Source organism: Callospermophilus lateralis, chromosome 2 (genome assembly GCF_048772815.1).
Source record: "Callospermophilus lateralis isolate mCalLat2 chromosome 2, mCalLat2.hap1, whole genome shotgun sequence".
Lineage (NCBI taxonomy): Eukaryota > Metazoa > Chordata > Mammalia > Rodentia > Sciuridae > Callospermophilus > Callospermophilus lateralis.
This window is the reverse complement of record NC_135306.1, coordinates 155395691-155411825: the sequence shown is the minus strand read 5'-3', so window position 1 is coordinate 155411825 and position 16135 is coordinate 155395691.

Here is a 16135-nt window from a genome sequence, read left to right as displayed (position 1 = left end):
AGAGTGTTTTCTGAAATGCAAACTAAAACTACACTGAGATTTCATCTCACTCCAGTTAGAATGACAATTATCAAGAATACAAGTAACAATAAATACTGGCGAGGATATGGGGACAAAGATACACTCATACACTACTGGTCAGACTGCAAATTGGCACAACCATTCTGGAAAGAAGTAGGAGATTCCTCAGAAAACTTGGAATGGAACCACCATTTGGCCCAGTTATACCACTCCTCAGTCTGTATACAAAGGACCTAAAATTGGTATAGTACAGTGACACAGCCACATCAATGTTCATAGCAGCTCAATTCACAACAGCTAAGCTATGGAACCAACCTAGGGAATGAATAAAGAAAATGTGGTACATATATACAATGGAATATTACTCAGCCATAAAGAAGAATGAAATTATAGCATTTGTCAGTAAATGGATGGAACTGGAGACTTAAATGCTAAGTGAAATAAATCAATCCCCAGAAAACAAAGGCCAAATGTTCTCTCTAATATACAAATGCTGACTCACAATGGGGGAAGCAGGGGAAGGTTCACCAAATTGGACAGAGGGGAGTAGAGAAGGGATAAGAATGGGAAAGACAAGAATTAATTGGACATAATATTCCTATGTTCATATATGTAAGCAGTTTCACTCCATATGATATACAACTACAAAAATGGGAAGTTATACTCCATGTATGAATGATATCTCAAAATGCATTCTACTGTTGTATATAACTAAAAAGAACAAATAGAAAATTGTTTTAAAAAATATTATTTTCTGGGGCTGGGATTGTAATTCATTGGCATATTGCTTGCCTAGCATGTGTGAGGCACTGAGTTCAAGCCTCAACATCACATAAAAATAAATACATAAAAGTATTGTGTTCATCTACAACTTAAAGAAATATATATTTTTAAGACTTTTCTTCTTTTTTTCCTTTTTGCGTATTTCTTGTTTTCTTTATATTCCCTTTATTTATTTTTTATTCATTTTTAAAATTTTAACTTTTCAAAATTTCTTCAAACATCATTGCATTGTATTGTATTATTTTTACTTTTTTCCATATGCATGATTTTGTGTGTGTGTGTGTGTGTGTGTGTGTGTGTGTGAGAGAGAGAGAGAGAGAGTTCTTTTTGTATAGATGAATTGAAAAAATATGTCATGTATATCATATAGTTTTACTTTCACACTGATAACTTTCTTCTGCATTTTATAATTATCTAGACTTGAATTTACTTAGGTGGAGTATAATTATACAAGGATTCAAGTTATTTGGATCCTACACTTGCTCGTTTGTTCATGATTAGCTTCTTTTCCCTCCTATCTCCCCTTCTTCACTCTATTCCCCCATTAACACACAAATTTTTCTGTTCCTTCTTTCTCTCTTTATTGTTTTATTACTTTCAGTTAATTTTCTATTTCTTCTTTACAGTTTACATCTGCTATCTATCTCCTACCTCACCTCTGATAAATTTTTCGAAATATTTCAAGCATGTTTTCACCTTCCACTTTGATTTGTTGAAAATTCACTTGAAAACATCACTACAGATTAGATTGTGTAGAAAATAGAACTTGAGCCCTTAAAAACAGAACTTCAGACCTTGAAGAAAGTGTTCATAAATTTGAGTACACAGATGCAATAAAGAATGAAAAATGATAGAACATTATCAGAATATAGAAGAACTCTGGGATAACATCAAGAGATCAAACCAGAGAATCATTGGGATAGAGGAGAATACAGAGATACAGACTAAAAGTATTCAGAATACTTTCAATAAGATAGTAACAGAAAACTTTTCTCATTTCAGAAATGAGAGAGACATCCACATACAGGAAATGTACAGGATCCCAAAGAGACCAAATCAGAAAAGAAACTCACCAAGACACATCATAATCAAAATGCCGAATGTAGAAAATAAGAAAATAATATTAAAAGCTGCAAAAGAGAAACATCGTCACATTTAGAGGCAAACCAACAAAGCTCACTTCTGACTTCTCAACTCAAGCCCCAAAACCAAAGAAGGCCTAGAATAAGAGATGTTTCAAGCTCTAAAAGAAAAACAATTGTCAATAAAGATTTCTATATCCAGCAAAGCTCTTTTTCAAAATTCAGCAGGGATAAAATATTGTCTTTACAAAGACAAACTAGAAAGATTCATGAACAACCTGCCAATACTAAAAAGAATACTCAAAGATAAACTGCACAGAGAGGAAATCAAAACTAAAAGAAATCCCAAAACTCCCAAATAGAGAAAGATCAATAGAAGAGTAATCAACCAAATGAAAATCAAGATATAATTAAATATTAAATTTATCAAAAAATCAAAATGACAGGAAACCACAAACACTGAATATGAATTGTCTCAACTTTCCAATTAAAAGACAGAGATTAGCAGAATAGATCAAAAAACAAGATGCAACTATAAGCTATTTGCAAGAGATTCATCTCATAGACAAAGATACTGGAAGGCTAAAGGTAAAAAGATGAAAGAAATGTTCCATGCAAATGCAGTCCAAAAACAAGCTGAAGTAACTTTCTTATATCTGATGATGCAGATTTCAAGCAAAAAAAAAAAAATGGCAATTGTTTTATTTTAGAGCTTGGAATATCTCATTTCTGGCCTTCTTTGATTTTAGAATCTGAGTTGAGAAGTCAGAAGTGAGCCTTAAAAGAGAATAATCCAACAAGAAGATATAAACATGGCAAATATATACCCCAAATGTCAGTGCCCCCAATTACATAAATACAAATACCTCTTGACATTAAATATCAGATAGAGGGCTGGGGTTGTGGCTCAGCAGTAAAGCGCTCCCCTAGCACGGTTGGGACCCAGGTTCGATCCTCAGCACCACATAAAAATAAAGGCACTGTGTTGTGTCCATCTACACCTAAAAAATAAATATTAAAAAACAACAACAACTGTTGCGCCCCACCCCTGACTCAGGCAAAGGCAAGGCCCTACTGAGGTGGATGGCACAAGGTGTCCATCCTCTAGAGGAGCGCAGCATGTTTCTGGGAATGGGCTGGTTTGTTTTTGTATTCCTGTTAATAAGTATAGTTGCGAACTCCCTTTTTTCGCAACTATACTTATTAACAGGAATACAAAAACAAAAAGGGAGTTCATAACTCACTTGAAGCTAATGTATGCTAATGTATGAAATATGATATGTCAAGAGCTTTGTAGGGTTTTGAACAACCAATAAAAAAAAAATAATAAGTATAGTTGCGACTTCTCATATGACCATTAAGCATGAAGGAAAAAACATGAATAGATCTGTTTGCTATAAATGCAATGATTCAGCTGTGGAACGTAAATTGTTAATGTTTAATAAGAAACCTCCTGTAGAAAAAATAGTCAAGGAAATTTTTGAGAAATTAAGTTAAAATCTAGAGAAGAAAAATTAATATTAAGAAGACAGATTAGGGCTTGGTACTGGGCAACTTGTTCTAGTTCTTGTGCACAATGGTTTGATGTTCTTCCTCTTGATTTATTAAAATTAGTAGCCTCTCTTTTCAAGTTAACCACTTGCCATATTCGTGGCGCTGGTTCTAGTCAGTAAGTCAAGAAAGAATAGTCAAGGTATAGGTCAATAGTCTGGGACATTTCTAACTATTATTAAAAGCTAACTAAGCAGAAACAGCTCAAAGCAAAACACGAACTGAAAGTAAAATGCTTGCTTATGCATAAGCCAAGATATATTCTTCTTATCTAATTGTAGCTACTTAAAATTTTGTTTCCTTGAATAATGTTTCTTGTTTTGTAACCACAAAATACTGTTAGCCTGCCAAAATGAAAAGTATATATGATTAACTTCACAAGTAAAGAATCAGAATCAGCACCTTCACTCTAGTGTCTGTGTTGTTTCTCCGCCGCCTTTCACAGACTCCTCACCATGCATTCGTCTCCTGAGACCCCTTGCTGGAGCTGGACTCTGACAAACAACCAAAAAAACCCCTATATTTTTTAAAAAAATATATATATCAGGGGCTGGGATTGTGGCTCAGCGGTAGGGCGCTCGTCTAGCACGGGCAGGACTGGGGTTTGGTCCTCAGCACCACATAAAAATAAAGGCATTGTGTTGTGTCCATCTACACCTTAAAAAAAAAAAATAAATATTTTTTTAAAAAATATATCAGATAGATTCTAATACAATAATAATGGGTGATTTCAACACACACTTATCACTAATAGATCATCAAAATATAAGATTGATAAAGATATTTAAATAATACTATAAATCAAATGGACTTAAGAGACATCCACAGAATATTTTACCTCCCAAACAGCTGGATTTTTCTTCTTAGCAATTCATGGAAACTTTTCCAAAATAGATTATGTTCTAGGTCACAATGTAAATCTTAGAAAATCCAAAAAAGTCAAAATAATCCTGTGCACTTTATCAGATCATAATGGAAAGAAACTAGAAATCAATAGCAAGAAAAATAATGGAAACTACATAAACACATGGAAATTGACCAAAACTTTTTTAAATAAAGAATGGATCAAGGGGATGGGGATGTGGCTCAAGCGGTAGCGCGCTCGCTTGGCATGCGTGCGGCCCGGGTTCGATCCTCAGCATCACATACAAACAAAGATGTTGTGTCTGCCGAAAACTAAAAAATAAATATAAAAAAAAAGAATGGATCAAAGAAGAAATGAGATAAGAAACCAAGAAATTCTTAGAAATAAATGAGAACAAAGTTATGACATATCAAAATCTCTGGGGAGTTCTAAAAGAAAAATTTATAGCATTGAGTGCCTACATTAAAAAATATATTCTCAAATAAATAAGCTCATGTTCCACTTCAAGGCTTTAGAAAAGGAAGAATAAACTAATTCCAAAATTAGTAGAAGACAGGAAATAATGAAGATCAGAGACAAAATTGAGTATAGAAAACAATATTCATTAACAAGACAATGAAGAGTTGGTTCTTTGAAAGATAAATAAAATTGATAAATGCTTAACCAAACTATCCAAAAGAAAGAGAAGACCCAAATAAATAAACTTAGAGATGAAAATAGAGATAGCACCACAGACACTTCTGAAATCCATTGGATCATTAGAAAATATTTTTGCAACTTTATACACCAATAAACTGGAAAATCTAGATGACAATGACAAGTTTCTAGACATATGTGACCTACCTAAATTGAACCAGAAAGATATAAAAAAACATTAAAGAGACCAATATCAAGTAATAAAATTGAAACAGCAATTAAGAGTCTTCCAACAAAGAAAAGCCTAGGACCAGATGGATTCTTAGCTGCGTTTTACCAGACATTTTTAAAGAAGAAATAACATCAATATTTCTCAAATTATTCCATGAAGTGAAAAGGAAAGGAAAACTCTCAAATATATTCTATGAATCCATTTTCATACTAAAACTAGACAAAGACACATCAAGGAAAGAAAACTATAGACCAATATCCCTGAGGAACATAGATGCTGAAATTCTTAATAAAATATCAGCAAGTTGCATTCAAAAACACATCAGGAAGATAATATACCAGGATCAAGTGGATCTTATCCCCGGGATGCAAATTTGGTTCAACATACACAAATAAATAAAGATAATTAAGAATTAAGGGCAAGAATCATGTGATAATCTCAATAAATGCAGATAATATCTTTAATAAAATCTAGCATCCATTCACATAAAAAAATCTGTAGAAACTAGGATAAAAGGAACTTACCTCAACATTATAAAGGCTATCTGTAGCAAAGCCAAAGCCAATACCATACTGAATAGAGTTGTACAAATAGGAAGAGAAGTCAGATTGTTTGCTGATGATATGACCCAATGTGCAAAAGACCAAAAATTTCTGCCAGAAGACTTCTAAAGCTGATAAATTCAGCAAAACAGCAGGATATAAGATCAACACCCATAAATCAATAGTTTTTCTATACTCCAACAGTGATTTTTCTAAGAAACAAGTCAGAAAAACCATCCCTTTCACAATAATCTCAAAAAAATAAAATTAAATTCTTGAGATTAAATCAACCAAGGACATGAAAAAGCTCTACAACAAAAATTATATAACACTGAAGAAAGAAACTGAAGACCTTAGAAGATGTAAAAATACCCATGTTCTTGGGTAGGCATAATTAATACTGTAAAAATGGTCCTATCACCAAAAGAAATATATAAGTTCAATGAAATCTCCATCAAAATAACAATGACATTCTTCACAAAATTAGAAATTAAATTCATTTGGAATAATAAGAGACCCAGGATAGCCAAAGTAAAACTAACCAAAAAGAGTGGTGCAGGACTCATCACAATAACTGGTCTGAAATTATACTGCAAAGCTATAGTAACAAAAACAGCGTGATACTGGAATTAAAATAGACATAAGAACCAATGAAACAAAATGAAAAACACACAGACAAACTCACATACTTATAGCCATTTGATGCTTAATAAAGGTGACAAAAATACATGTTGGAGAAAAGACAATCTTTTTAACAAATGTTACTGGGGAAACTGAATATATTCCTAGACAAGAAGGAAACCAGATTCCCAACTCCCACCATGCACAAAAGTCAAATCAAAATGGATCAAAGACATAGGAATTAGACAAGAAAACTGACAACTGATAGACAAAAACATAGGATGAACACATTATCATATTGGTACTGAGTCTCTTAATAAGACCCCTACAGCTCACAAAATAAAACCAAGAATCAATATTTGGGATACCATCAAATTAAAAAAGCTTCTGCACAGCAAAGTAAATGATTAAGAGCATGAAGAGAGAACCTACAGATTTGGAGAAAATCTTTGCCAACTGCTCCTCTCCCAAGGGATTAATGTCTAGAATGTATAAAGAACTCAAAAATGTTAATACCAAAAAAAATCTAATCAATAAATGGGTAAAAGAACTAAGCAGACACTTCTCAAAAGAAGAAAAACAAACGGCCAACAAATATATGAAAAGATGTTCAACATCTCTAACAATCAGGGAAATGCAAATCAAAACTACACTAAGATTTCATCTCACTCCAGTCAAAGAGCAATTTTCAAGAATACAAAACTAATAAATCCTGGCAAAATGTAGGGGTGGGGAGCTACAATCATACATTGTAGTTGGAACTGCAAATTAGTATAATCACTCTGGAAAACAATATGGAGATTCCTCAAAAAAACTAGGAATGAAATGACCATAACCCAGCTATCCCACTCCTTGTTATTTTGCCAAAAGAACTAAAATCAGCATACTATAGTAATACAGCCCCCTCAATGTTTATGGCAGCATGATTAAAAATAGCCAAATTATGGTTTCAACTCAGGTGCCCTCTACTTAGCCAAAAGAAAAGGAAATTTGGCATTTGTCAGTAAATGGATAGAACTGAAGAACATCATGCCAAGTGAGATAAGACAGTTTCAGAAAATCAAGGGTCAAATGTTTTCTCTTATATGTGGAAGTATGGATGTGGGGGCCATTCAACTGCAATATCTGTCACCCCACTGCTCACCAGGGTTGATTCAGCTAATCCAGCTGGCTAGGTGTCGCCTTCCTCCCTCATTGCTTCATGTTCCTCCCTCCAGAAGCTGCATGCTTGGTAGAAAAAGATGGCCTTCCCAGATATAGGAGGATAGGATATAGGAATAGCTGCCTCCCACTGTAACCTCCAAACAAGCTCTCATATGTGGAAACTAGATCAAAATAATGGGGGAAAGGAGAGGAGGACCAGATATTATAAATACTTAAGGAAGATCAGTAGAGTATAAGGAGATTGAGAGGGTCAGGGCTGGCAGGAAAGGGGAGGAAATGATAAATGAATTTTTTAAAAAATATGCTATATGTCTATATAAATATACCACAAGGAATCTCACCTTCATGTAGAAGTACAAACAACCAAATAAATAAATAAACAAATGAAGACCAGTAGAGTAGAAGAAGGAGACTGGTGAGAGGAAGGAGGAAGGGAAAGAAAACGGGAGAATGTGAACTGAAACCAAATTCCCTGCATGTATTATTTTTATTAGGATGAACCCAGCTACTGATTTATAACATTCTAATAAAAAAATGATAGTCAGCAAGCAAAATAACTTAAGATGGTGGTTCACTGGTTATTGTCTCATCTTCATGAGCAATCAAAGCATATTGTGTGTGTGTGTGTGTGTGTGTGTGTGTGTGTGTGTGTGTGGTGCTGGGGATTGAACTCAGGGCCTTGTGAATGCAAAGCAAGCACTTGACCAACTGAGCTATATCCACAGTCTCTAAGCATAAATTTTTAAAAATCAATCAGTTAAATTGATGTAAAAAGGTAAAATTCCTGTGTAAAACATGTTTTCCCTATACCAGAAGATTTTCACATTCTTGTCATTAACAACTAAAGTTGAGACTGAGAGAAGTTTATATCAACCATTTTATGCTCAAACCCAGCAAGCAAATAAGCAAAAACAAAAGCAAAATGAAGGGAGTAAAAAAAGGATAGAGATAAAATTTTGCCTCTGACAATTTTTTATTATGGAGATACTAAAAATATTATTTAAGACTGTTAGTAAACATATTCTGTGCCACAATAACAAATTACAATGAAAAGACAAAAGCTTCTAGAACTTATGATTCAAAGATATATCGATCTGCAGATTTCTGGTGTGACATTTCACAATTTCTTGCTTCCTACTATTCATTATAAACCCATGTCACTTAGAGTTAAGAATCATAATTTACATATATAACTGATTATTTAAAACCATATACAAGAAAAATAAGATGTGCTTTTGGTAAGTAGAAACTCCAAGGTATAAGGATAGTGAGATACAGGAAAAAGAGAGTAAATTTTTATCCTAAGTAGAATGACTGATGGTTTCAAAATGAGAAAGGACAAAAAGAAAAGTAGACTCTGTGTCCTCTCTTCTGTACCAATGGTCTACCAGTCTGTTTGGTGCCAATACCATGCTGTTTTTGTTATTATTGCTCTGTAGTATGGTTTAAGGTCTGGTATAGTGATGCTGCTTGCTAAGTGATGCTTCCTGCTAAGGATTGCTTTAGCTATTCTGGGTCTCTTATTTTTTCCAGATAAATTTTATGATTGCTTTTTCTATTTCTATGAGGAATGCCATTGGGATTTTGATCAGAATTGCATTAAATCTGTATAGTGCTTTTGGTAGTATGGTCATTTGATAATATTAATTCTGTCTATCCAAGAGCAAGGTAGACCTTTCCATCTTCTAAGGTCTTTTTTGATTTCTTTATTTAGGGTTTTGTAGTTTTCACTGTATAGATCTTTGACACCTTTCAATAAGTTGATTCCAACTTTTTTTTTAGGCTATTGTAAATGGGGTAGTTTTCCTCATTTCCCTTTCAGAGGATTTGTCCCTGATATACAGAAATGCTTTTGTTTTATGGGTGTTGATTTTACCCTCACACATAAGATAGAGCACTAATCTCTAGAGTATATAAAGAACTCAAAAAGCTAAACACACATACACAAAAACCAATCAATAAATGAGCCAAAGACCTGAACAGACACTTCTCAGAATATATAATCAATCAACAAGTATATGAAAAAAAATGTTCATCATCTCTAGCAATTAGAGAAATGCAAATCAAAACTACTCTAAGATTTCATCTCACTCCAGTCAGAATGGCAGCTTTTATGCATACAAACAACAATAAATGTCGGGGAGGATGTGGGGAAAAATGTATATTCATACATTGCTGGTGGGACTGCAAATTGGTGCAGCCAATATGGAAAGCAGTATGGAGATTCCTTGGAAAATTGGGAATGGAACCACCATTTGACTCAGCTATCCCTCTCCTCGATCTATACCCAAGGGATTTAAAAACAGCATGCCACATCAATGTTTATAACAGCACAATTCACAATAGCTGAACTGTGGAATCAAACTAGATGTCCTTCAATAGATGAATGGATTAAAAAAATGTGGCATGGGTTGGAGTTGTGGCTCAGTGGTAGAGTACCTGTCTGGCATACACAAGGTACTGGGTTTGATTCTCAGCACCACATAAATGTAAAATAAAGATATGTGTCCACCTAAAACTAAAAAATAAATGTTAAAAAATATGGCATATATACACAATGGAATATTACTCAGAAATAAAACAGAATAAAATCATGGCATTTACAGGTAAATGAATGGAGTTAGAGAAAAATAATGCTAAATGAAGTTAGCCAATTCCAAAAAAACAAATGCCAAATGTTTTCTCTGATATAAGGAGGCTGATTCATAGTGGGGTAGGGAGGGGGAGGATGGGAAGAACAGATGAACTCTAGATAGGGCGGGGGTGGAGGGGGGAAAAAGCAGGGGATTAGCAATGATAAAAGTGGAATAAGATGGAAATCATTATCCAAAGTACATGTATGAAGACACGAATTGGTATGAATATACTTTATATACAACCAGAGATATGAAAAATTGTGCTTATGTGTGTAATGAATTGTAATGCATTCTGCTGTCATATATTTTAAAAATCAATAAAAATAAATAAATAAATAAGAAAGGTAGATAGAAATGTTGTAAAAGGTTTGTGAAATATGAATCTTATGAAAGGAGTTTTATGTATGATAATTAAATTTTATGTGTTTTAACCAAAAGTACACTGATGCAAAACTAAAATTTAGTTTTCTTTATTATCTTGTGTATAGGTTTCTAAAGTCTCCACTAAAAAGCTCTGAAGTAAATTGAGTAAGCTTGCAGCATTAAAAATCAGTGCTCAAAAATCTGCAGTTTTTCTATATGCTAATTAGCAATCTATCTGGAAAAAAAAATCCCATTTACAAAAGCTTAAAAACTAAATACCTAGGGATAACTTCATGAAAAAAATTAAAAGATTTCTACAATAAAATACTGATGAAAGAAGTTTAAAAGGATATGATTAATCATGAATTAAAAGAATTAATATGAAAGTGTCCATTTTACCCAAAGAACCCCACAGATTCAGTGTAATCCTTATCAAAATACCAATGTCATTCTTCTCAGAATAGAGAATCTAGAAATAACCCCATGTATTTACAGCCAATTTGATTTTTGACAAAAAGATAATGATATATGAGGGAAAAAATTATCTTTTCAATAAATGATTTTGGGAAAGCTGGATATTCACATGCAGAAAAGTGAAAGTAGACCACTGTCTCTCACCGGTTACAAATACAAACTCAAAATAGATCAGACTTCCATATAAACCCAAACTATGAAATCACTAAAATAAAATAAGGGAAATGCTTCAGAATGTTGGTTTAGGCAATGATATTTTACATATGACCCCAAACACACAGGCGACAAAAATAAAAATTTATGAATGGGATGGCATCAAACTAAAAAGCTTCCATGCAACAAGAGAAACAATCAGAAGAGCAAAGAGACAACCCACAGAATCCAAGAACACATTTACAAACTATGAATCTAAGAAGGGGTTAATATCCAAAATATATCAGCAACTCAAACAAATCAATAGCCAGAAAGCAAATAACCTATTTTAAATGGGCTAAGGATCTGAATAGACATTTCTCAAAAGACATATAAATGGTCTCAAATATATGATAAATCTTCAATATCATTGGTATCAGGGAAATGCAAATCAAAACAGTACAAACCTGTAATCCTAGTTATTCAGGAGGCTGATGGTACATACCTTTTTAAAAATAGATTTTCGATTTTTAAATAATGTGAAGAATCTCAAATAACATTATCAATGTCAATTAACTAAATCATTTCAAATAAATTGTTCTTATTTTAAAGTTTCCTAAAGTAAAAGTATTTCCTTTGAGTAGTTGTGGGATGTTTGTATAAACTCCTACTATGTGGGGGTAGAGGGAGAGAATTTGGTCTTCTCTGTTAAAACAGTAAGTTTTTCTTGGATCATTGGTCTGCTCCCCGTAGAAAATACTGTAAGGTTTTTCTTTACCTTTAGGTAATTGGCCTAGAAAACAAAGATTCTGTGTTTCGCCAAAATAGTTTTCTAGGCTTCATGTTGTCTTTATTAGGTTTAGGGTTTTCATTACTTAGAAAACTGAGTCCTATCCAAAAAAAAAAAAAAAAAAAAGTAGGAAAAGAAAAGCCAATGTTTTTCCACAACTAAGCAACTGTCTGTATTTTCCTTTAAAGCATCTGAATATCATTCTGATTAATGAAGACTATTATTTAACAGTTACCTACAATACTGTCTTGATCAAGTGTTTTAAACATTGATATTTCGACAAACATCTTAAAACCAAATTCTAAATTAAATTATTTTCTTTACCTCAAATTAATTTTGAGATCTTCCAGATGAGCTCTTGGAACATTTCAAAAGGATATTTTTATTTATTTTTTAAAGGCAGATATTAAACTAATAGGGATCATTTGTTATTTTAAATTAGAGGGGGAATATCAAATAATAAGTAATACCAAACCTTCTTTGGGAGATATATATATATATCTATATATAGATATATATATATATATAAACGTGTTATTAATATAGGTTTCAGAAATCATAAGAAAGTTACAGAAACCAAATATTCCTTGTATAATACTATCAGTCATGATTCTACTTAGTTCTATAAAATAACTAAAATAACTAAACTTCCTTTTGTTTGTGTCATTATTGCAATCAGCTCTTTACTATGATTATTTTAAATTTTGCATTCACAGCTTGCTCAATTATTCTCCTGAGAAACTATAATCCCAAAGTGTTTCATCTTCAAAGAGATTCATGAAAAGAACCCTGACAAGTACAGGTTTCTAGTAACTTTAAGATCACACCATTGGACTGGATAAGAATTCCCAGAACTCTAATAAAGAAACTGGTCCATGAAACTATTAACCCAACATCAAGCTAGTAAGAATTAACTGAACATCAAGGAAATTATTTGGCAAATTTTCACGCTTAGTTAGTTAGTACGAAGTTTTTGAGATACACAATTTGAACGAATACCAAAAGATTGATCCAAGTTAAATTGAATAAACAGTACTAGGCACCTGAATTGGAGAAACAAAATTTGTATTTAAGAGGACATAAATCCAATGTTAACTGTGGACTCCTGGAAAGCGTAGATAGCACATAGTCACTTCTGAGTCTTTAACGTTTCTATTATTAAAAATTTCTGCATTACATGACTACGTGGAAGAAATTAAATGATCCAAATTATGAAATGTATTTGTGGGGTGACTATTCTAAAATTGCTAACGTGGTTTAGAACCAATCTTTGTTTTAACGTGGTTTTATAACCAAATCTATGCTTTGTCAAACCCATAATTCTGTTAAGACAATAAAAACTTCAGGGAATATATTTCTGGCAACTGCTGGATCAGTTGAACACTTACAGATGGATTTCATTCCATTTTCATCTTTAATTCATGTTTTTATGGTTGTATAAAAATTTTCCCATGCAGGAAGATTGGTGTTATAAAGTACCTAAAAGTTTATTTTAAAATGTTTCCCTTATGGGGTTTTCCTTTAGAAATTTCCAATGATAAAGGCACTCATTTAACCAAACAAGTTGCAAAACAATTAATTAAGGTATTACAAATACAACAGCATTAGGCAAAACTAACTGAAATCAACTAGTTTGTCTTAGTCAAAGAAATTACTAATTGATGGCTACCAGGTCCACTCCACTGGAAAACATAGATTAACCCTTTATGAAATAGTTAATGGAAGGTCTATTTCCCTAATAGTAGAACCTCAAGTATCTCCCAATCTTATAAATTCTGACAGGACTCAACAATGAAAGACTTTAATGCATTTTATAATTGTGATAAAGGTACTTTTTCCAGGTAAAATGAGATCTTTATGACCCACCAAGTGATGTCAACTAGACCTTTCATGATCCAGAATCCAAAGATTAAGTCTTATGGAAGTAACATCAAAGAAAAACTTCTTTTATTCTCCCTGCTTTATGTCAAGGGCTTTATACTAATGCCACTAATGAAAATATAGAGTCGTTACTAGTTTGGCTGCTTCTTGCCACTTATACTATGTGGCCAAATTCAGGAGATATACCTATGTCCAAAAGAACCTGGGGCTCTATGAAAGCACTACAGAACTATTTGCAGAAACTGGTAATGAAACATGCTATTTATGTGCAGCCTTTCCCAGGACCAGAGAGTATAATTATTTCTGCCAAGATGAGGGATGCAGTGTTATATGAGCACCTACATCCATTTATGATGACCTGGTATCAATATTATACCAATTAGTATGGAAGTCCCTCCAGAAATCAGCATGACTGATAGCAGATCTAGAGGAAACAGAATGATTGCAGCAGAAAACAGGAGTTTATAAAACCCAGGCCAAACTGAAAAGACCTCTTCAAATCTCCTGTAAAGAGATGTGGGTAGATTTAGTAGCAGCAGAAGTGAATTCAAGGAAAACAGATAAGCAACCTAATGCCATCCTTATGCAGTTATAGGAATAAATGCTAAAATACAAGAGGTTCCAGCCATTAAGAAAAAGAAAAGAGAGACAGTCAGAAAGGGAGAGTGGACTCCTAGTCCATAAAGGAGACAAAGATGAGCCTCTCCTATTTCCTAATGAATGAGAGCAGAGACCAGGGCTCTCTCTAAGGACTCTGTTAGCCCTTGGGTGTGGGATAACTAGGACAGAGGTCAGGTTCGAGTCTGATCCATGTCTCTGGACCAAAAGCCTTATATAGAATTGGCAACACATTGGTTTTATGCAAATTCACGGGTCATTAGAGAAATCAAAAGGGAAATAAAAATTTTTCTTGAAACAAATGAAAAATGGAAATACAACATACCAAAAACTATGGGACCCAATAAAAGCAGTAATAACAGGGAAGTTTATAGCAATAAATGCCTACATCAAAATAGTGGATTTCAAGTAAATTACCTAATGATGTCCCCCAAAGACCAAGAAAAGCAAGAGAAAACTCACCCCAGAATTAGTAAAAGGAAAGGTCTGAATATATAGCTCAGTTGTAGTGTACTTGCCTAGTATGCATAAACTCCTGGGTTTAATCCCCAGCACTATAAAAAAAAAAAGAAAAAGAAAAATTAGTAGAAGGAAAGACAGAAAAAAATATCAGAGCAAAAATAAATAAAATAGAGATGAAAAATATTAGAGATCAATGAAATGAAATATTGCTTCCTTCAAAAAAATAATAAACCTTTAACTAAAAAAGACAGAAAGCCTAAATAAATGAGATTATACGCTTAAAAATGATATCCAAAAACTATATATAAAAGATCACTAGAGACTATTTTAAACTAGTATACACACAAAAATTGGAAAACATAGAAGAAATGAGTAAATATAAAATACCAATATTGAACCATGAACACACAGAAAACTTCAACAAACCAAAAATAACTCATAAGATAGAATCAGTAATATAAAGTCTCCCAACAAAGAAAATTCCAGAATAACATGTCTTCACTACTAAATTCTACAAAAACTTTTATCCTTACTTCTCAAACTATTCCAAAAAAAAAAAAAAAGGGAGAGAATACTTTCAATATCATTCTATGAGGTTAGCATTACCCTGATACCAAAACCAAATAAGGAGAAAGAAAAAAAGAAAGAAAGAGAGAGGTAAAATATAAACCAATATCTCTAATGAATGTAGATGCGGAAAAAAGCATCAAATATAAAAACATGTCAAAAAGATCAACTTGGATTTATCCCAAAAATGTAAAGATGGTATAACATGAACAAATCAATAAATGTATCACATCAACAAAATGAGGACAAAATCATATGATTATCTCAATAAATACAGAAAAAGCAGTTGATAAAATTCAGCACCCCTCTTGAGAAAAATTCTGAGCTAAAAATTTTAGAAGGAATATACTACAAAATAATAAAGCCTGTATGTAACAAACACAAACAACATACTGAATGGGGGGAAGCAGAGCATTTCCTCTAAGGAAACAAAATTCAGTGGGATTTTTGTATACCAATAAGATACTGAAAAAGAAATCCTAAAAAATAAATTTAACCAAGAAAGTAAAAGACCTCTATGATTAAAAAATACATATAAACCATTAATGAAAGAAATTGAAGAGGGAGGACCCAGGAAATATGGAAAGACTCCCATGTCTGTGCTTTGAAATTAATATGCCATGTAGAGTAAAATTCTATTATGTATATATACCACACTTTGGGCCAGTTCCATAATTTGGCTATTGTGAACTGTGCTACTATAAACATTGAGGTG